At 50.5% G+C, this 22,615-nt stretch overlaps 1 protein-coding gene across 3 annotated transcripts in view; it reads left to right on the top strand.

Annotated features, from left to right (window-relative positions):
• Positions 1 to 22,615, top strand: part of CACNA1H (calcium voltage-gated channel subunit alpha1 H) — a 220,693-nt gene that overhangs the window by 78,899 nt on the left and 119,179 nt on the right. The gene's annotated exons all lie outside the window — the stretch shown is intronic.

Below are 22,615 nucleotides of genomic sequence, written 5' to 3'. Positions count from 1 at the left end.
GTTTCAAGAAGCACGAGCAGATATTTAGGTTTAATTGGCAGCAGATATCTCCTAAGCTCCCCTGAGTGAGCCATTCCTGTGTCCTTACAGAAGATCTGTAAGTGAGATCTGTTGTTAATGCCCGGCTCCTGGAGCCTTCCTTAAATTGGTCTCCGACTGCTGTAACAGACCATGGGAGAGGAGAAGAGGATACATATGCACATGCCCTTGCTGTCACTGCCGGGCTATAAACGCAATTTCATCAAATGCTAATCTCATTCACGTCCTGACACTTTGATTGAGCTGTATGCCGGTGCTGTCCGGGGCTGCCACATTAACTCAGGTTAATACAGATTTGGAGGCACTTCTGCGCTGGCTGCTCTGCAGGATTGATGGGCTTTGCCGCGGTCGGAGGGGAGCAGATGCTCTGCAAACTTCCCCAGGCACCGGCTTCCAACCTCCCACAGCGTTTCCTTTCAGAAAGCTGGGAAATCTGATTCTTGCAATGCGCCAGGTTTACAGGCATGGTGCAGGGGCAAACGTGGCTTTTGGTGACATTCTCGGAGCGGCTGAGTGGGTTTAGGATGTGTGCGTGGATGAAAACCCCAAAATGGGAATGCTCAGCAGGGCTGGAGATCCCACACAGAGCCTCTGCTCCTCCCTTCTGCTGGTTCCTAACTTAACTCCAGCCAGATCGTATAAAGACGGGAAATTCAGTGCACAAGGGATTTCTGGGTTCAGTTTTTCGCTTGGTTTTAATGTCAGGGTCACTTGATGCCTTCAGGTGTCCCCAGCCCCGGGTTTAGCAAAGTGCACACAGCAGAAGTTGGGCAGAAAGTGCAGAAGTGGCTTCTGTTGTCTGGGTGAGTTAAACCCCCTGCTACTGGGAAAAATTCACCTGCTGCCTTAATGAATGTTTTCCCTCCTGGTTCACAGAAGGCTCGTGCAGGTGTGTGGATAAAATGATAGGGGGGAGCATATGAGAGTCACTGGAGTGAGACCATCGATAAAAACCTGAGCTCCATCAAGCTGTCCTCAGGTACACTCAGCCTCTAAGAAGTATTCTCCTTCTCCTCCCACCCAGTCAAGAAAAATACAGACTAGAATTTCCCACCAGAGTATTTTATTTATTTTTTTTTGCATTTTCTCTCAGTAACTCTCTCGAAAGTGCAGATCCCCGCGAGCTCCCAGCAGCCGGCTCCAGCCCTCTCCAGCAGCCGGACTCCGCGATCGGAGCCAAATTACAGGTGCTGCTTCGGTCCCTTTCATTTGGGCAACTAAAGGTATAATCAAAATGCAATTTGGCATCCGTGCCCAGACACGGTCTGCTCCTCCCTGCGTGGTGAAATTCCCTATTCAGAGAAATGATGGAGGCAAAGTAGTTTTGCAGCATGAAAGCCGCTCTGATGAGCCACCTGCACCGCGTTCCCCTCCGCTTTGCTGAGCCTCTCCCGGTCTCATCGGGGTGACCTGGGAGAGGTTATTCCTGCAGCCTGCAGGTATTTCTCCTCCCTCCTTCACCTCCAAGGCAGCTGGTGGTGTTTCAGCCCGCTCCTCTGCCGTACAGACTGTTTGTTTGCTTTCAGATGAGGGTGCAGTAAGGACTCGGAAAAACGAGGATTGCAAAATATCCAGAGATTTGGCACGTTCGTCTCTCCCCCCAGCCAAGGGCAGACACTGCAGTTCTGCAGATAAATGAATTGAAAATAGCCCAAGCGTGGGCGCTTGGGCACAGGGTGCCCATCTGAACCCTGACGGCCAGTGAGCGTTTGCAGGGGCAGCCTGGAGTTTGTGGAGTCCTTGGAGACAAATGCCAGAAGCTTTTTTTTTAAAATGACATATTTGGCATCGTTGTAACCAGCTCTGCAGCCCAAGAGGGCTGCTCCCGAGCCATGGGTGGGATAAGCAGACATGGGGTTGTTGGTGGCAGTGGGTTTCGTTCCTACAAGTGGACTTCATAGGCAAATTTTCCAAAGGGGGAAAAAACAAACAAACAAACAAAAACCAACCCACAGCTCAGCAGAACGAAATGTCTTGGATTTGAACAGAAATTCCCACTGAGCCATCTCATGATTTCCAGTTGCCAACGGATGAAAATGTTTGGAATTTCATCTCGTTTTTTTTTTATAGTCGAGAGCCAGATCTTTTTTATCATTACAGAAAGAGTCATCTTCTGTGGAAAGTTATTTTGCCAGATAAGAAACGAGGAAAAGGAGAGCCCTTGGGGGAGTGATGCCAGCGGCCCTGCTGTGTGCTTGCAGTGAGGGACGACCCACGCTGGCTGCAGAGCTGCTGCATCGCAAGGGAATTGCTCCTTGAGCACAAAAGCTGCTGAAACCCTGCCTGGAAGCAGGATTCTTGTGCAGCTGATGGAGCTTGGCCTTCCTGACACAACCTCTCCTTTCCAGGTGCTTTGGGTGCTGCAGAGTTCGTGGGCTGCAGCGTTCGTAACGCCCGCAAGGTTACAAACTGTGAGCGTTTGCAGGCTGGGGGTGCCAATCAGACTTAAATTAGTTCATTAAAGCCGCACGTACCTCTGCTCAGCAGCACGACGAGCCCTGATAGGTGTTTTTATTGGCGCTTATTAGGGCATCAGTGGTTGGGAATTTATTTTTGATGTATTTTATTGCGTGGTGATTTACAATAAGCTCTTAAAGAATGCGCAGTCATTGCTGCTAATAATCGTTTAATACATATTCATAAAACATTTCTAAATGGTACCTTCGTTCAGAATATTTTATTGGAAGTGGCACACGGTCTGGAGGCTTCTTCCGAGCTGCTCCAGCGTTAGCGCTGTGTGAGACCGACACAGGGTCTGGTGGAGGGAAACAACTCTTTGCTCATTTCACGGTGCGGTGCTGCACACCTTCGGGTAACCTTTAACTTCCTCGGAGAAGCAGTACTCCAGGGAAAAAGAATAAAATAAAATAAAATAAAATAAAATAAAATAAAATAAAATAAAATAAAATAAAATAAAATAAAATAAAATAAAATAAAATAAAATAAAATAAAATAAAATAAAATAAAATAAAATAAAATAAATAAAATAAAATAAAAGCTGTGTTTGAGCGTCGCAGCAGTCAGGCTGCTTCAGTCGTGGCTTTGCACTGAGATCTGGCACCACTGATCTGGGAGGAAAATGCATTGGCTGGATCCCCCCAGGCATTGGAATGCCTTCAGGCAGGTGTGGCTCATTTGTCCAAATGGTTTTGTTGCTGATGAGTGTGAAAGTGTTGGTGGATGCAGTAGGATCTACAAGTACAGCACAAATGTTACATGTCTGAGAACTGAATCAGCTCACAGTGAGAATCCCTGAGACTGTACAAGAGGAGAAACCCTAGAAGGAAGCATTATGATAAAGGAGAACCCAAATGTCAGGAGAGAGAATCCTCCCCCTGTCTGAAGCCCCTACATAACCCCTAAATGATGTTAATGAGTGTGCTGCAGTGTGGGGCAAGGCAGCACTGGGTGCTGGCGATGGTCATGGTTCATTGTGATGTGATTTTAGTGTGTTTGGAACAAATCCAGGGGGAAGAGATGGACTAAAGCGACTTTGGTGGTCTGGTCCCAGACTGCTTAGCTGGTAAAGTTAGGACAAAGGAGAAAGTCAGAACTTTGTGGGTAAATTGCTGAAGTTTAAGCAATGACACCTAGGCTTTACGTACTGTTTATTATCAGTTGAGGTCAAAGTGCTTTGAGAAATAGGCTGGTCACTTCCTCCTGATGGTAGAGATGGGAAAACTGAGGTACACAGTAGCACAGTGATTTTTGCAAACACTACTGTGAAGGAGAGCACGCTGGCTGTGTCCTGTCCCCTAATTCTGCACGGAGAAAAGCAGCAGCGGTGCTGTGCTGGGACATGTGCTCTGTGCTGAGTTCTGTGGATTTGGTAAAGATGAGGTTGATAGAAATTAAATTTTCTTATGAAATGCTTTAAATAGAAGGAGAAACAGTGAAATAATATTTTTTTTATAGTTTGCTCAGCTCAACTATAGCTGCTGTGCCAGTAACGCCCTGTCCCAGCCATGCTGTGTGGCTGTGCAGGGGAAGGACCGACTGGTGCCAGCTCAGATGTGGACCCTGGGAGCCACTTCTCTTCCTAAACCTTAGGAAAGGGTGGTGTCCACCTTGTGTTTTGTCCCAGCTTTGTCTCACCCTGCTCTGAGACCCCTGGGGGCTGAGCATCCTGCCTTTACCTGCAGAGATCCTCACTGCTTCCCCGACACCTCCTCCATCGAGAGCCAAGTGCATTCACCCGTACAACAAGGCTTGTATGCAAATACTGCTGCTGGTTGTACAGTGCACAGCCATTAACATTTGGGAAGCTGTGATTATATAAGAAAACAGGAAAATAAATCATCAGGTGCTTTATCTTCCTGGTTAAACGTCCATCAAGGGATCCAGCGGAACGGTTCCGTTTAAACAGAGCATCGAGCGGCGCCGTGCGCGGGGGCTGCTTTCGGGTGGTTAATCACAGAGGCAGTAATTGACTGTCATAGCGCTTTCTTTCTCGGTTTTATTCTCATTATTCATTGCCTGGAGAGAAAAAGGGAGGTGACAGCCAGGGAAAGCAGGAGCGAGCGCTGCCGTGGGGCTCCCCGGGGGTGGCACGGGGGCCACCTCCTGCACGGGCGCTGTGCCACCGGTGGGGATGAGGTCCCCGGGGAAGCAGCAGTGTGGGGCAGCTCCACGCGGGCACACACGGCAGCCAGGAGCTCGTCCTCCTGGGCCGTTAAAGACTTCCCCGTCAATCCTTTAATTAAATGTTTTCCAGCAGTTTGTTGGCCAACGAAGCACTAAGCCTAAATTTGTCGGTTGCAATTAATGAATTCTAGTCCACAGGCTAATGGTTAATTTCTTCTTGGATTTCTTCGAAGTTAAATACATTCCCCCGCGTGCCTTAGAGCTAGAGCAGCCTCCAAATTGTCAGCCTCACCCTTTTGTGGGGTGGCACAGCTCTGAACCCCAATCTGCATCAGTCCCTGCCACTCACAGTGGCCCTGACCCATCCCTTCCACTGCCATTGCAGGTTTTTTCTCCCCTTTTCCCCCAAAATCTCCCTTCCTTCCCCCTGCAGGGCTGGCTGCCCATGTCTCCATCCCAGCCACGACCAGCGCGGTGCCCCATGGCCACCGGGGACCGGCGGGGGCTGAGCCCTTTCCCAGAGTTGATCCGAGGCAAGCAGGGCACAATTAGATGCACATTTCAGCCCTTCTGCTGCTCAGCTAATTGAGAGGAGCATTGAAAGTTATTTTTACTCAGCGCAGTCTGGAGACAGCAAAATATTGTTCTTGCTGGAGGAGTTGTTGGGCTGTTCAGCGCGGCCGAAAATTTCCCTCTCACCGCAGCACAGCAAAGTCCCAGCAAAGCTCTCTGTTTATCCAGCGCAGCCAAGAAGGGAACAATACTAAAAATTACAGCTCTCAACACCAAAATAAGTCCCCCTGCTCCTGGAGAGGTCTCATTTCCATCAGTGAGGAGCCGGCAGGTTTCCCCTGCAGCCGGCACTGGTCTGGTGCTGAAAAGTGCCATAACCTGGTGCAGCATCTTGGGTGCAGAAAACTGCTTTATGGGATCCGGATAGAAGTGGTGGCAAGTTATTTTATGAGGCTGGGGTTTCTGATGCTTTCGGCCAGATACAGGTGATTTTTTAAATAAATAATACTTGGTTTTCTTGTTGGACATGGGGCGTGTCAGAGGCTATCGGTGAGAACAGGCAGCTCAAAACCACAGCGGGTGCGAGGTCTGTACCCATTAGGCCTGCAGTTACAGAAAATGTTAAAAATGCCCAGAGTTAACCTAGAAAAATGGTTTTAGGAACTTCCCTGGAATTACTGTGCAAGTTTAATGACTTGTACACCGGTACTAAATCCACGAGATAACTTTGCTCAGGGGATTTATTGCAGAATCAGGCCGGCGGGAGTGCAACAAGCTGGTGCCACTCAGCGAGGCTCTCCCTTTGTGTTACAAAAATCTGTGAAGGAACCAAAACCACACGGCTGCAGAAAGCAGCATTACTCTGGCTGAATAGCAATGTGGAAACAGCACCAGCCAGCAAAACACGGATGGGTACCTGTGGTCTTAGGCACAGCGTGGTGGCACCACGAAGGCTTCTCAGAATTGCCCGTGCTGCTTCGTGCATGTTGCTTGCCTCATTTTTCCAGCCTGTCTGTGGAATATTACTGCCCTTGTGCTTGTTTTTAAACCCACGTCACGATGGGCAATCCTCTCACAAGAAAAGGGGTCAGCACACACAGCCCGGACTGCGCCAAGGACCAACCCGAGGTGGGAATCACCGCTTGCTGCTTTTAGTTATTGCTTTCCAGCTTGTGCGCTGAGCCTGGAAACCTCTCTGCATCTCTCCTCGCTGCGACAGAACTGCTCAGTTAGAGCTGGAAGCCCCGGGCTCATTTGCTCTCAGAAAGCCAACCCAAGGTACTTTGCCGAAGAAAAGAAATCAAGGTAAAGAAGACCATGCTGGCAGAAGTTGTGCAATTTGGGTTAATCATCTGTGTGCCACCAATTAGCATCATTACACGCTTCCTCGCTCCCGACTTCCCCCTGAAATAGGCACAGATGATACCCCCGGGATTCCCACCCCACCGCTCGCTGCTGACCCCATTCTCCTCCCCAGCCATGGGGAGCTCTGCATCCTCCCCTCCCACTGCATCAAGCACACTCCTTTCACTGCCCGGATCTGGCTGGAGGATCACCAAGCATTTGAAGTATCTCTGAGCCTGGGAGAAATCAGCAGGAGAAGGCACATGTAAGTGCTCTGCTGGATTCGGGCCAAAACTCGTGGAGTTTACAGGCGTGCTTGACCTGAGCACTAAACCCTAAATGCTGCAGAGCGTTGTTGCAGCTTCAGGCTAAAACGTCCACGGGTGGTCGGAGCAAAATGCCTCGTTGCTGCAGCACCCCCGGGAGTTGCATGCAACGGGGGGCAGCTGTTAGTTCAAATCCAGCCGATCCCTTTCACAATTTGGTCCTTTTTTTTTTTTTTTTGCAGGAACTGTCAGCAGGCATTGCAAGCATCCACCAAGTTTAATGACTTGTTTAGCCCAAGTGAATAGTAGTTAGCAGCAAAAACCCTCTGCGAGCCCATTCCAGCATCCAGCTCAGCGCGCATTATGCATTCGCTGCAGAGCTGCTGGGTTTTGGGAATGGGATGGGGCTGGACCCACACATCCCAGCTGCAGTCAGGGTTGAGCTGATCCCAGGTGCTGCCACCCTGTTGTGGCATCTACCTGGCCGCACACGTTTAAAAAAAAAATTAAAAAAAAAATAAAAATTGTGCATTTTCCCCAAAGCTCTGCTAATATCCATGCACATCCCATGCTGCAATCATTTTTCGCAGTGCTTTGCCAACGCACCCTTTTTAAAGCTGTAAGTGGTGCTGAGGAGGGGCCTCATTAACATCGAGGCGTGTTCATTAGATGGGGGAAGCCAGATGAGTAACGTGCTCTGAAGGAAAGACCTGAGTTTGCTGCAATCTTTCCAAATCCTTCTAATTGACCTTTTTTTATACGATTAGCAAGGCAGTGCTAAATAAATGCTGTCCTGGAGACCCGGCACAGCCTCTGCTCCCAGCCCTGATCTGCAGACAGCCCGGCAAGAGCCTGGCCCCTCTTCTCATTGCACTTGAGCACCTCTGGATATTCTGCAGTGCTTACAAACCTCCTGCCTCTGCCAATGTCGCCAATTTACTCCAGATAACTGGAGAGAGAGGTAATGAATTTCAGCTGTTTACCTCTTTAAAAAACTCGTTTCTGTTTCGACATAATTACCCAGCCACTTCTAAGAAAGGCACCATTGATTGCAGAGCTGAATTAGCATTTTGTTGCGTTGGCTCTGACAACCGCCTGCACTGATACAAGAGCACTTCATGAACATTAACTCATTTAAAGTGTAAATTGCAACAGCTTTCTCATTTTGCAGCCTGGGACCCGGCAAAGCAAAGCTTTGTTTGTGGCTTCTCCGAGCGTTTCCCGTGCCTGTACGACACCAGAGCTGGGGCTTCCCTGTTTTGGGAGGGGTGTTGGGTGCTCCCACCAGCACCCAAAAGGCAGTGATGCTTCGGGGTGAGGCAGCACCAGGGGACTGAGAGGGACGTGAGGTGTTGGGACAGGAGCTCAGGGACAAGGAAGGGGGAACAAGGGGATGATGCTCCCAGAGCTGCCCACCATGGGCCTTGTCTGCAGTGCCCGCTCCTCGTTCCTCCCCAGGGCTCATTTCTTACGTGCCAGTATAAAGCTGTTTTGTTTGGATTGCAAACACTGCAGGGGGAATTTTTAAAAAGCTTTTTTTTTATTGCTGTGTTTAAAAAAAAAAAAAAAAGCAGAAGCAGCCCAATAACTTTTCTATTAATATAAAGCTTTGTAAGTCTTTTGTTTGCTTGGTTTGTTTACAAAATCCCTCATTTTGGATCTAAACTACTTGACAGTGTCCCTTTGAATATGTGTTAAAATAGATCTCGGTTTCATTCCGCACATTTTGGGAAGGATATGAAGCAATTTCACTTGTCAGCCCTGAGCAGGAGATGGATGGGACTGGTCCCTGAGCGCTCGCTGTCCCAGGAGGAAGAGCAGAGAGCAGCTCCCGGCCTTCGCTTCCTTCCCCTGGCACTGGGTGGTGCCTAGTGGCGACAGCCTGACCTGCTGATGGGTTTTAAATAAAATAATTTGGAAGGAAGAGCCTAGCTGAGGCCTGAAGTTGTTGATGCACAGACCGCGCTCCTTGCTGGTCAGCACAGCAGGTGAAAAAGAAAGGCACCCAAACCCAAAACTGAAGCTGTTTTATACCAAAGGGAAAAAAAATAAAAATAAAAGTAATTGTTTGAGATGGCAGAGAGCTGTGCCTCTCCATCAAAGCTCTGCTCAGCACATGGTGAGTGCGGTGGGGTCTGGGCTGGGGAGTGCGTGCCTGAACCTTGTGTGGCCCAAAAAGCAGCTGAGAATTGGCTTGTGTTCCCTCTGTCCGAAAGGGACAGCCAGCACTTGCTCTTTTTTCTGTCAGCTGCATCTTGAGATCCACTGTTTGTTTATTTTGATAATATTCCAGTTGGAGGCAGAAGCAAGAGATAGCAGGGGTGAGCGGAGAGAAAAATGAGGGCTGTGAGGGGCTTTTCCTGGCTTGCAGAAGCCCGGCCGTGCTGGCGTGGCCAGCTAGGACAGCTGCGAGGGTCACTGCGGGTTGCAGACGGCTGCAGACATCGCCTCCAGGGACCTTTGCCCCTTCCCATTTCAGCATCCTCATCCCAGAGCCACTGGGCATCCCCTTACCGCAACCTTGCTGTGTCCCACTGCAGGATTTTGGTTCCTGGCTGGGCAGGAGTGAGCATCTGGAGGGCAGTGCATGGGGTTCTGTTAACACTACCAGGAATTGCCTTGTAGGCTTTTTTACTTGAGGACAAATATAATTTTCAGCACTTCTGCAGCATGGGCCGCTTGTTGAGTGCCCTGCTCCATCTCTAGGGCAGGTGGGGTTCAGAAGCCGCATTGCTTTTCTTATCCTGGAGGCTGGCTTCTCTTGGGGGCAGAGAAATAAGTTGCAGAGGCGGTCAGAAATCAGCTTCTGACTGTGAGGTTCACTTGCATGGCCAGACACTTTCTGCAAGGAAAAAAAAAAAGGGAAAATATTAAATATTTCCAACCGACCACTCCGGTTTGGTAAAATCTGGTTCTGGCTCTGCAGAGGTGAGAAGGCAATTTTGCCATCAGTCAGAGCGATAGCATGATCCAAGTGAGAGTCAGCATGACCTGGTAAAACACCCACCACCTCTATTTCTGCATCCTCTGGTGGTTTTAGGCACCCATCAGCGAGTGCCGAGCAGGTCTGACCTCAGCCCTGGGGACCTGGGATGCGACCCCTCTAGAGAGGGAGCTGGGCATCACCGTGGGGGTAATAACAGTTGTTTGCCTCTTGGTTTTGCCCACTGGTGATGCAAATGTGTGCGTCACCGGGGACCAGAATAACCATATTTCTTCCTGTTGGCCTTTGCTATCCCTGCTGTGATAGCTGAGTCAGCAGGGAGCTGCTGGAAGGGGTGTTTTCCTATTGAGCTTGGAGAGGCCCAGCGAGCCTTGCCAAAATGCCTTTAGTGAAAGAGCAGACTGGAGCAGAGGAATGGGGAAATCGATCCGATTTTCATGTTGACGTAGTTACTGACTGCCTACGTGATCGTTGTGCTGCGTGGCTGGAGATGCCGGGACCAGAGCATCCCGGTCTGTGGGCAAGTGCTGTCTCCCTTCACCTCCAGAGCTCTGTTAGAAAACCATCACGCTCCCCAGCTCTATTAAATTAACATCATATTCACCCGTTCGAAACCCACCGAAGCTCTGGTTCAGCTCCCACGAGCTTTGCAGGGATCTGCGGTGGTAAAAGCAGCTGGAACCGTGCCACTGCTGCCTGCAGCCCGTGGCTTCGTGCCCCCAATTTCTTCAACCTCTCTCCGGGCCATTTCCCTGCTCTGTGAGTTAGGCACAGCCCGGATCAGTTGTCTCTGAAGTGCTGCGTTTGAATCGTGCCTCATTTCCTCTGGCATTAAGGGCTGCATTTGTCATCCCGGCACAGACTACAGCTCGGATAGCAGGGAAGAAAGCCGGAGAGCTGTGCCAAGGAGGAAAGGCACACAGCGAGGATGAAGGAGCATTTGGGGTGAGCCGCCTGTAAAGGCGCCACTCGTGCAAAGAAGCCATTAACGATCGCGAGGCTCTCCGATACCACAGCAGCAAGGCTGGCAAGACCCTGGGTAGAAAAGACACAAGGAACATCTTCATGAACTAGGGGAATAAGTACTTTTTTGGGTGCTGTCGTGGTGTTTGTGGCTGACAGTCCGTAGGCCGCTCAGCAGAGGGGAGCGAATTTTCCAAGGCATCGCAGCCATGTGGTACCCCCAAAAAGCAGCAGTGTGTGCTCACCTCCTGGTTAGGGCAAAGGTTTGGGTTTCAGCTGCCCAGTTATTTATTTCCCTGTGGCTTGTACAAGCTTGTTTAGGTGCCAGTGGGTTGTATCGGGATGCCAGCATTCACTGGATAATCCAGGACTGCAAAGCGAAGAGGAAGCACCGCAGCATCCAGCCAGGCCAGAAGATACAACACAGATGCTGCTATTGTGATACGAAGGTTTTTGGGAGGGTTGGAGAGGCAAAGTCCATCAAACCACACCATGACACTGCTGTAACCAGCAGCACCCTGCACTGGGATTTGCCTCTTCCACATTCCTCCCAAAGCTGCAGGATGCTTTTGGGAGGACTGCTGCGTGGCATCCCCATCACCTGCCTAAACCAGAGCATTGCCCGTGGCAGAGCAGGTCACTCAGTCACCCTGGTCCTTTCCCTCCTGAGATTGTTGTAAACTGGGGGGTTATTACATGGCAAACGTGGGGCACGGAGTTATTTGAAGCGGTGAGTAGAAAATCACTAGCTGATAATACCGCTTGGTTTAAATTCGAGCCCATTTAAATGTCAGTCTGAACTGCCCCTTGAATCAAAGCTGCTGAAATTATTCTGGAAAATAATTGCCTCTATTCATCAGAAGAACATGCCATGGATCCAAGTATAACATGAAGTGTTTGATTGGGGAATTTATTTTATTTTCTCCCTTTTTTCAATATTGCAGTCAGGAAAAGGAAAAAAAAAAAGTAGAAAAGAAAGCTCTTTGCCAGAAATACTTTCTTTTAACTGAGTGGGTCAATCCATCAATTCTCTGTGCTGAGATAGGTGAGCTTTATCTGGCCGTGATGGATGTTGCTGCTTACACGGGTCTATCACAACAGCCCAGCTGCAGGAGCACTTGGCGCTTTGGGAACCTCAGCTTCCTGCAGCTGAATTAAAAATCTGCGGCTGTCCTAAACGGGAATTGTGAGCAAGGAGCTGGTGTTGGGGCTGACCGTGGTCCTTCTGGCTGCCTCGAGGCATTTGCCAGCAGCTGGAAGCCTTCCTGAGGACGGGTACATCTCTCCAATGTGCATGTGGAAGCGGACTGAGCTGAGATAGCTTCACTCACTGAGCTCGAGCAGAGTTTTGGTAAAAACACCTGAATGCCAGTTAGGTTTAAAGGGTGTTCCTTGGGTGGACAAACCACGCTTCTTGGACCTCCTCATCTTCTCTCACAGAGCCCTTTGTGGGAGCAGATGCTGCAGACAGGCAGTACATCAGAAGCGTTTCACCACACCATCCTCCAGGTCCCAAGCTGCCTGGAAGGAATTATTACCCTCTTCTTAACCCCCATGCACTAACTGCAGGGTGTCTGGGCAGCCCCTGCCCACAGCAGCGGTGAAAAGCAAGGGCAGCAGCAGCAGGGCCAAATCCAGCAGCTGGCAGTGCTCGGGGCTAAGGTGGAATTAGTTTCCTCCTCCAGGCAAACTCCGTGCCCCACGTGCATCCCTGGTTTTTACCTTCCTATTAGCATTTCCCAATTACTCGATACTTTCCAGCAGGGTGACATTTGGTATTGTTGTTTATTGACCCTGGGGACTGCGGCATTGACACTACTGCTACGGAGTGACATTTACATGGACACCAACGTCACGTTGGTATCGATAGTGGCAGCCAAGTTTATGACACAGCATTAACTGTGTGAGGCAAGAAGGGCACCTTCTGTTATTAATGCTGATACGCTCCAAAAAGCATGGTTGTCCAGATTTCTTGCAAACTCAGTGCTGAGAAGCATGAGCTGGTCTCATGAGATGTGCAGGGAGGAGATTCCAGCTGCAAACACTTGGGATCCCCCTGGCCAGGCTTGGTGCCTCTGGTCCTTTCAGATCCTCCTGTACTCATGTTGGCAGAATTGATTTTTTGAGTGTAATAGATGTTGGTTCTCCTGCTGACATGGGTATCAGCCGTGAGTGTGGCTGGAAATGGGCAGAGATGGGGTAAATCAGAGCCCAGGTGCTCACCAAGAACCCCTCCAACAAGATGTTCTCCTGATCCTCTGAACTGAGCTCGCTGGATTGTAAAAACTTGGAAATCCTGCACAGAAGCTATGGGGCACATTGAATTTAAAAAGACCACAAAGTTTTAATCTGAGTGACCTGATTTTAATGTTACACTCACGAGCGGAGAGTCAGGAGATCTGATGGAAGTGTCCCTGGCTCTGTGTGCTATTCAGCTCATTAAAACAGGGATCGGTGATGCTAAGAACTGACATACTGATGTGTTTTGAAATTACCCCAGGCTACTCCGAAGCTGGGACCTGACCTGGGTGCAGGGGCTGCTGTGAGAAGAAGCTGAACCCCTCACCAGGTCTCAGCTGTGACCCCTGTGGCAAAAACAGTTGGGGGCCAGGGCTGCTTTATGGAGGGGGACGGAGCCAAAACGTGGCAGACCAATTTTTTAAGGTGAGAGCTTGATCCAAAGCAATTGAATCATCGCAGAAACAAGAACAAATTCTGTGGCTGGTCTCTGCCTTCACAAATCCCAACCCTAAGTGCCGTGGTGCTAACGGCATGCAAAGCACCTGGAACATCTAACACCGGGAGCAAAACTGTTCAATTTTTCTCTTTCCTGAGAATCAGATTAAAAAATTCTCAGTCAAATTCCTGCAGCGTGGGGCATCCCAGCCCCCTCGCACAGAGGGACTGGGAACTGCAGGTGAAAATCCCATACTGGGGTGTTGGGTGCACAATGCTCAGCCAAGGGGCGGCCTGTGTGGTCGGGGGGCTGCAAGGAAGGGGCTGAGGGAATAGGATAGCTGGTCCTTTGGGAAGTTTTCTGCTCCTCTCATCCTTTAACAACCGATCCGTGCTGTCCCCAGAGCTACTGGGCTGCACCGCAGCTTGTTTCCATCCCACGCGGCTCCGTCTGTAGCTGAAGGAAAGGACAAAGGAAGGAAAAGCGCAGCTGTTTCTCTTCCAGCACCTTTTATCTTCCAGCCTTTCCTTTGCTCTTGGAAACCTGCAGGAAGCTGGGGGTTGGATTCGACCTGGGCGAGGTGTCCCCGAGTCGTCCCCCCCGCGGCATTTCCCTGCGCGGTCACCCGGAGGTGGGGAGGGCAGGGGGAGCTCGGGGTGCTGGGATGCTCCTGCAGGGAGGAGAAGCACTTAGAGCAGCTCATGCAGTAACCCCAAAACATGATCCCACAGGGGAGGTCGTGGTGAGAAACCCTGGCCATGTCCCAACACTGCAAACGTGGCGCAGGGTCTGGCCGTCCCCACTCAGTCGGTGCCGGCTGTTCTGGCCTGGGAGGTGGCCGGGGGGGTCAGGACGGGCTGTGAGCTTTCTGACACCCACCGGGGCTCAGACCCAGGCTGTGTTTGTCCCCCTGAGGCTGCCTGCGGTGCCCTGCGTGGGTGCAGGCTGGGATCACGAGCGGGAGCACCTCGCAGCCCGCCCGCCTCTTCCCGCTGATGTTTCCCATCTGTAAAAGGAGCTTCTCCTTACCCACCACGCTGTGCTCCAGCGACGTTTAATTTATTTGCTTGCTTTTTCTCACAAAGCACTTTTTTCGCCGGCTGGAGAGATGACACAGGGAAAACAAAGTCAGCCTCTCCTCTTTGTTTTCAGGGGTTCCCGCTGAGTTCCCATCCCCGGGGCTGCGCCTTTGAGGCAAGGAGCTGGTGGGGCAGGAGCCGTGGGCCTTTCTCCTTGGGGACTTGTAGGAAAAAGGCGAGTGGAAGCAAAGGTGACGTTTGCTTCCAAACGCGACACCCCCTCCAGCCCCACCAGCAGGGCAGAGGAGATGTTTAGAGCTCGGCCTCCCTCTGGGTTCACCCCAGCAGCGTGATTTTGGCGGTGGAGATGCAGCCCCGAGTTGCTATGACACCGTGCAGCCCCCCGGGATGCGGCTGCGGCTCGCTGCCCTCGCTGCCCCGCTTCCCCCCCCCGGGGATTTTGGCGTCTCACCCACGCGCCCGCCGCTCGCAGGCAATTACCTGCTCTGATTGCTCACCCTCGCCCGGTGCCGCGCGGAGAGGTGCTTGGATGTGTTTTAATCAAGTGAGTCACGCAGGGACTAGGCAAAACATTTCTGTCCTTGTCTCCTTAAATGATGGCTGGGAATTCAGTGAACACGGGATGCTCTCGTTTGGGTGGATTGAGTGGGTTCGGTGGCTGAACGGGTTGTGATGTGTTTAGGGATCATTTGGGTGCGTTTGGGGTGAATGGTTGTGGCTTTACCTCCAGCCCTGGCCCTGGGATCTCTGCACATGTTCAATCAGGACTTGCACCTTGGAATTCCCAAGGCTTTGGACATGATGTGTGGGCATGGCAGGACTGGAGGCTTTCCTGGGGCTCCTGCCAGGACTGTGCTTCACTCCTGAATGCACCGCTGAATCCCATGGAGTGCATCCATTGATGTCACTTCAATCGATACAGCCTCGTTTCCTGCCGGGCCATCTCAGGATGCCTTCACGACACGCTAAATGCATTCCCCATCATCACTCTGGGCACTAACAGGCACTCAAGTAACGCAGCCAGCGGAGGTGATTTGTCCCAGGTGGTGCGTGCTGGCAGGCTGGCGTGGGGAAGTTTCCCAGTGGGTTTGGGCACAGCAATGATTCGCATCACTTTGAATTCCCTTCGTGAGCTCCAACAGGACAGGTTTGTGCTGTTAGAGATCCTGATCCTACAGCCCCCGGGACAGGGGAGGAGGAGGCAGCACCCTGCACATCTCCAGGTGCTTTTCTGCCCGTGTCATCCTTTTAGTTGGAGGTTGAATCCCCCAAAGCAGCGACTTGTGCACCGCCCGTCTCCTACAGCAGGCAGGGTGAGCGGAGCTGCCTGACAAATGACATGCGACAAGGACTCGGAGTTAACCGCTTTTAAATTCATTATGGCTCCAAAAGATTGGCTTGAGCAAGGTGAATGATTTAAGGTGCATAATGGGTTGGATTTATCCTCCCTTTACTGCCGCTGGACGATCTGTGAACAAGCTCTGATCTCGGCATTACGGCCATTACCCAGATTTGTCAGCAAAGGGGGGGTTATCTGAGGACTGCTGCCCATTTGCGTGTGTCTCAGTGGATGCTAGAGACCGTCCCCGACAGGACAAACGCCAGCTTCTCTGTGCTCAGAGCAAATACCTTTGGTGCAAACACATTTCCAGCTAGCCCAGAGTGCCAAAACCAAAGAGGAGGCGTTCAAATGGCACGGCGCAGCCCGGGCTTTGCAGCAGGTCTCTGCTTTGCACAACATCCAGCGAGGCCAAGATCCAGGAGCTGTGCCCAGCTCTCCCGATCTCTGGCCGTGCAAGGCAAACAGCATGATCCCCACGTTGAGAAAGAAAAACACATCCAGCAGCAGCCTCTTGGCTTTCGCACGTGTTGCCCAGGGTCCGTTTGGGGTCTCGTTATGGTTATTTTACATCTTATGACAAACAAGTGGGATGCAGTTATTCCAGTAACTCAGGCTAATCCTTTCTTAAACAAGATTTCTCTGCAGTCAGCCCGATCTCCAAAGACATGTGCCAACTTGGTGTCTTTTGGGCTGAAATATTGCTGCTGGGCTGCGTGTTTGTGGTGCTGGTGGGGAGGTATATATTTCTGAAGTGCAGCTGCCTCATTTTGTTTTACAATTCATAAGCAAACGAACCCAAATGATCCAGTGCAGTATGGGCACTAAAAATAGCTTTAATCAATCAACTTTTTAAAAATAAGAATGTTCCTTAAAATTCTGCCAGCACCAGCCAGCGCTGCCTCTCGGGATTTGCGTTCTGAGTCATTTTTCTTGCAGTTCTGTTCTTTCTTCTTCTTCCTTTTTATTTTTTCCCTGCTCCTATTTACCAAATATCGTCGCGTCCGGACTGTTTTCCATCATTTAGCATAAAGGATGAGGTGGATATTGCAGGCTTTTAAAGCTATTTTTGTCACTGCTGGCGTGAGGTGATGGGAAATGTTACCCTAACTCACCAAGATGTTGACAGCACCCCTAAATAGGTACCTTCACTTTGGTATTTTTACACCAGAGCTGCTTCCCACCTTTGCATGAGCCTTTTGGGGTGGTCTGTCCATCCGTCAGGGAGCACGGACAGATGGACGTGGTGGTTTTACTCAATGGGATGAGGCAGTGGTGGTGCCCACCCTGTGGCCCTGCTCTTCCCCATCCTGACCACCCTTCTCTGCAAGCTCTTCGGTGCTCCAGCGCTGTGCCGGAGCCCAGCTGCCATCTCATGGGGTGAGTTTGCATGCAGAGGGGCAGCCTCGCATCCTCGGGGTCTGCTGGGCTGCTCGGAGTCCCACCGAGCCCTCCCAAGCCCTCCCCTGCCTCCTGAGGGCTCCTGCAGCCTTGCCTCTGCCAGGGACAGATGCTGGGCTGGGCGGTTTGCGAGCAGGTCCTTGGGTTTCCAGCTGGCCTCGTTTCTGAATGGAAAATAAGGGCTGTGATGTTGCACAGCAGGAATTACATCCCCGAGCCCTGCTGCCTTCCTACGAGAAGTGCATGCCCAGCTCACCAAGAGCTTTCCGAAAATCCCCGTCTCTCAGATGCGTGTGTGTATATATATACGTGCGTGTGTGTATATTTAGTGCATTAGTCACATCTTCGGCTATAAAAACTGAAACTTCAGTTGGCTGCTGCTTCTGTAAACATATGTTCTGCTTGTAACTATAACTTGGCTTTTATTGCTGTGTGTTATTCCTCAGCGTCGTGCGCGGTACGTACAGATATGGCAACGGCAATAATCGCAGTACTGCCAAATCCAAGCATTTCAAATAACGGGTTAAGTCTCCAAAATCCCCTGACTGGCTTAAAAATAATAAGATTATGTGAAAATGGTAAGCACCACGATCCTGCCTTGCTGCTTTCCAGTGGCTGGGCGCTGGGCTCCTGCCTCTCGGGGGCAGCTTTGCCGGGAAGATGGAGCAGGTCCCCCCGCAGGACCTGGGATTTATCAGCACATCCTTCGTCATGAGGCACGGGATGAGAGCAAGAGACTCTGTGACACAGCAGAAATACGGCCCGGGCGTTTTTACTGTGTTTATTGCAGAAATATTTTCAGAATTAGAGTGATGGATGGTGGAGATTATCCCCTTGAAGAAGGCGAGGCGCTGGCGGTGCTGCGGCGTGGAGCAGACCAGCGCGTTAGGAGATGTCTGAGCCCTCCCCGTGCCTGCTCCTCTGCGTTTGTCTGTGCTCATTATTTGAGGAGAAGAAACACCTGATGCAAAGGCAACAGGATACAAACCAGAACTGCACGCATGGCAATCCACTGTGAACCCACGCAGCTTTAAACTGGGCATTGAAAACCTTGCTTTCTAGCCAGACTAACACTTTCTTCTCAAGTCTTTCAATTTTACATTTAAGAAGGCCTTCAAATTTTTAAAGAAAATATTAGACTTTCACCTGCAGGCCAAGAAATGCCCATATAACATTGGGCAAATGTGTAAGCATCTTGAAATCTTCCAGAAACAGGAACTATCCACATGGTTTTGCTGGCTGATGCGCACGGAGCGGAGATCTGAGCTGCATCACTGAGCTCATTTCATGTTTCTGCTTGTGCCAAGAACCAGAGGTTTACGGGGGGAAGGAGCTGGGAGAGGTTGGGATTGCATTTGGGTTTTTTGATGAAGGCAGACTCATTCTTTTCTTCTGCCTGCAGCCTTCCACGCCGTGGTGTGAAATAGCACAAACCATCTCCGGAGGAGCTGGAGCCGACTGGCCCAGCTGGGGCTGGGCTTCCAGTTGAATTCTATCCGTGGCTAAGTTGGCTGAGTTAAACGAGTGCAATGCTTGGGAAGGACACGGCTTATTTCTGTGCCTGCTGCTGCCATAAAGGTGGTGGAATTAAGGCTCTTGTAAAGTGAGATGAGAGGGTCAGGCCCCCAGGGTGCTGAAGTTCTCCAGCCGCATTTCGTCCTTGTGACGAGCTCGTGCAGGCAGGTCTCCAAAGTGAGAGAGGGAGGAAGAAATGTTAAATCAGAGGCCAAGTACGAACTTTTTTTCAGGTATCTCTTGCTGCATTAAGGCAACTTGTCTGTGCCCCACTATAAGATGCCGTACCACCTCAGGCTGCCTGTCGTGAGGTGCAAAGCAGCTCTGATGTCCTGTTGCGCTCTGCACCAGCAGAGAGCTGTTTTAAAGACCAAAACAAAAAAAGTGTTTCGGTGTTTGCTAGCTGGATTCCTTAACTAATTGGCAATATCCTTAGGAGAGGAGCGAGTCTTGCTCTGCAGCTGCCTTTGTGCCAGGTGAGCCTGCTCGAGCCCTGCTGCAGGGCTGTGGTTGGAGGCAGGAGGTGCTGGGGCAGGACACGTGCACAGCTCCCACATGGTTTTATTTTGGTTTGCCTATTCCTCACACGTGTGCTTGCATTAATGGCGATGGGTAGGTGATGTGGTGCCAGTGACTGGCCCATCTCTTTGTTCTGGACTCCTTCAGTTCGGTTTTGACTGCTGGAAATATTCAAGCTGTCTTGAGTGCCCATATGAACATCCATTTTAATTCCCACCTCTTTTTGTAAATCAGGTGTAGCTGGTAAGGATGAGCCATACTGGCATGGCAGAGGGTCTTTATCCTCAAGCCACTGGAGGGATTTTCATAAAACCCTGTGAAAACCTGCCAGAGAGCATCAGCACCAGAGGCTGTGCCAGCAGCAGGTGCTACCAACAGGCTTTGAAGGCAGGATCCCGTTTCTGCATCGCTGCTTCTGAACTCAGGGCTGGATTTTGGCACAAGAGACTGCTTCGACCCCGCAGCACAGAGCAGCCCCCGAGCACCACAGCCGCCTGCCTGAAGGGCGTTTGGGGGATTTGAGCTTGGCTCAGATATTTCAGGTGCCATCACCCTGGAAGCTGCAGCAAAGGCAGAAGCATTGGGTGTCACCCAGGAGGCCTTTCTGTGCTGTGGGATTTCTGTTTCCATCCACCCATTTCCTCAGAGTTTTCCTCTGGGAAAGTGGTCACCAAGGGCTCAAAGCACAGCTTCAGAGCCAGCAGCAAGGAACCGGGGACTGAACTGAAGTTGACTCGAATATCTGCACGGTGGAGGGAGGATTAGTCCCGTCAGGGCAGAGCACTCAGGGTAATCCTGCTTTTGAATCAGGGAGCAGATCGCCGTCATTAATCTGATATGAAAATAAATAGGGCAGGGGCTTAAAGCTTTTATAGGAGCCGCAGGAGGAGGAGGTGGGCTGGGGAGCAGGCAGGACCCTTCAGCTCAGCACCTCCAGCCCCAGCTCCTCAGGAAGGGATGGGGAACAAGGACCAGGGAAGCATCCGGGAAGCATCTGAGCCAGGAGCAGGGGCTTCCTCCTCCCTCCTCTGCTCCATTCTCCAACGAAAGCAGAGCTGTTCCCACAGTGCATTTCCTCCTGCTTTTTCAGACTTTTCTTCAAAGGCAGAACAAATTTTCTTATGTCTCTTTTCTGTCGTGTGGCTGTGGCTGACCCTGCCTGGCAGCTCCGACAGCCTCTAAACATCTGTGACCACGGAGTAGTGGGAGAGCCTTTCTTTTTTCCTCCAGAAAACTGAAACAGCTCTTCTGGCTTCCTGAAAGACACCGAATTCAGCTTTGGTGTTAGATGGGCTGGTGACAGTGGCGTCTCTGTCTGTATGGAATCAGGGCTCTTGTTTCAGCTCCAGTGACAGTTGTCATGCAGGTGATTATTTACACACAGCAACGAAAAGCCACAATTAGAGTATTTAGAAGAAAGAATGAAATTTTGAGGGCTGTGGTGAGCAGAGCACCTGAACAAAGTCACGTCGGGTCCTGGGTGGCTCAGCAGGACAGGGGCTCTGCTTCATAAGTATCTCCAGCCTCAGGTTTCAGCTGATCCTGTAAAATCAAAACTCAGGGACAGATGTTGGGTCCAAATGGCAGGCAGATTTTCTGACTGTATTCTTTTTAAAGTGTTTGTGATTTGGCATCAGGATGAGAAAGATCTGAGCAGCGGACAGGCTGCCTGCTCTCCTGAGGTCTCCCTTCGGCACCAGCCGTGCCTCTGCCTTGCTGGGGACAGGCTTTTCCTTTTCCTTGTTGTATCTTCAAACGTCCACGCTGATCGAACGTCGCTGTCAAAGCTGGTCCCCTCCAATGACTCACTTCTGACAAATCGGTGCTTTCTAACGGGAGACAAAATCTAATTCTTGTTTGGTTCTGCTAGAAACAAGGGCTGGGGTGGCAGAGAGCAGGACTGAGGACAGCAACAGAGCAAACAACCCTCGGTGGGCAGGGGATTCAAAAGCCTCATTCGCCCTTGCAGTGGGGAGAAGTCTGGGTTATGTGAGCTGCAATGCTTTCCCCAGTGCCACAGCAGTGGAGGAGTGGGGTTAAAGCCAAACAAGTGCACGGCCAACACGCTCCCCTCCTCTAGCAGAAGCAGACCCGATCCATCAACACTTTTTTCTGTGTTGGTTTTTTTTTTTTTTTCTTTAAAGGGAAAAAAAAATCCCCAATATAATAAGTGAAATGAATGCAATTGCAGGCACCCTGGGAATAGTCCAGGAGCCGTGTTTACAGGGAGTTCCACATGAATCCCATCAAGCAATGCAAATATTGTAAGGAGGATGTGGCCAGGGGTTAGGTTTTGTTTGGGTCTGACGTGGGCTGTTTTCTCTGTGGAGCAGGATTACCACTCTGCTTCTAATTAGTTGAAAGGGAAGGAAAGCCAGACAGCCCCTAAAAATGTCAAAAATCAGGAGGAAGTCGCTGAAGGGAGGGAGAAATGAAAACGAGCCGAGGCTGGCATTTCAGCAGCACAAAAGTCCTCTGGGGCTGTGGCCAGGGGCTTCACCTCCTCCTGCTCCTTCTGCGTCACCACCAGGGGAACCTGGGTTTTTATTTATTTGTTCATTTTTTTGTTCAGTTTATCCCATGCATTTCCACTGCAGACAAGTGGGTTTCCAAGCATGATGTGTCTCTGGTCCCCAGCATGGGCTCCAGGGGGCTCCTGGCTCTGAATTTTCCAATTAAACCCCTCTCTAAAACAGCAAGTGGTGGACCAGGCAGTGAAATCTTCCTCTCCCTCGTGCTCTGCTGCCTTCTGGTACCTCTTGCTGAAGCCAGTACAGGAGGGCATAGGTGGGTGAAGTCCTCCTGGAAGCAGGGATGGACCAGAGGACATCCAGAGGTGTCTTCCAATCTAAACCATCCTGTCATGCTGTGAAAGCAGCAAGGGTAACTAAGGTAGGGTGGGTTTTTTGTTTTGTTTTGTTTGGGTTTCCAAAATAGGATTATTTTTTTTTGTTATCAGAAGCAAGACAATGTTCTTTCTCCACGAGCCTTTGTTCACATACACTTGTGTGTTTGAAAGCATAAAGGTTTATTCATACACAGATGTTTCCAGTTATTTTCCCAAGAACAGTTCTCTCATTCATTCGTAATTTGTGAAACTCCTGTTTAGTTCCCCCAATTTTTTTTTTTTTAATTATTTTTAATAGTCATACCAGCAGCAGCAATCATAAGCTCTGGGCCTACTTTGTGCTGATGCAAATCACCACTTACTACACCGAAGCTATTAATGACAGCGCAGTTGAGCACTGGTGGGGCCTGGAAGACAATACAGCCTTTTATTTTTGGGGACTGCGGGTACATCCAGCCTTGAACCCTTTTCTTACCTTACTCAGTCTGTGCTGTGCAGCCTGTCTGCACCTGGGATTTTTGTGGCTGTCCCTGCAGCTTATGCTGGTCGTGCTGGCTTTGTTTTGCTTACATCCTTCATAATGCAGAGCTAAGTCGGACTCTGCAGCATCTTTAGGATGGAAA

The sequence above is a fragment of the Anas platyrhynchos genome, chromosome 15 (genome assembly GCF_047663525.1).
Source record: "Anas platyrhynchos isolate ZD024472 breed Pekin duck chromosome 15, IASCAAS_PekinDuck_T2T, whole genome shotgun sequence".
In the NCBI taxonomy this organism is placed as follows: domain Eukaryota; kingdom Metazoa; phylum Chordata; class Aves; order Anseriformes; family Anatidae; genus Anas; species Anas platyrhynchos.
This window is presented reverse-complemented; position numbering and strand designations above follow the sequence as displayed.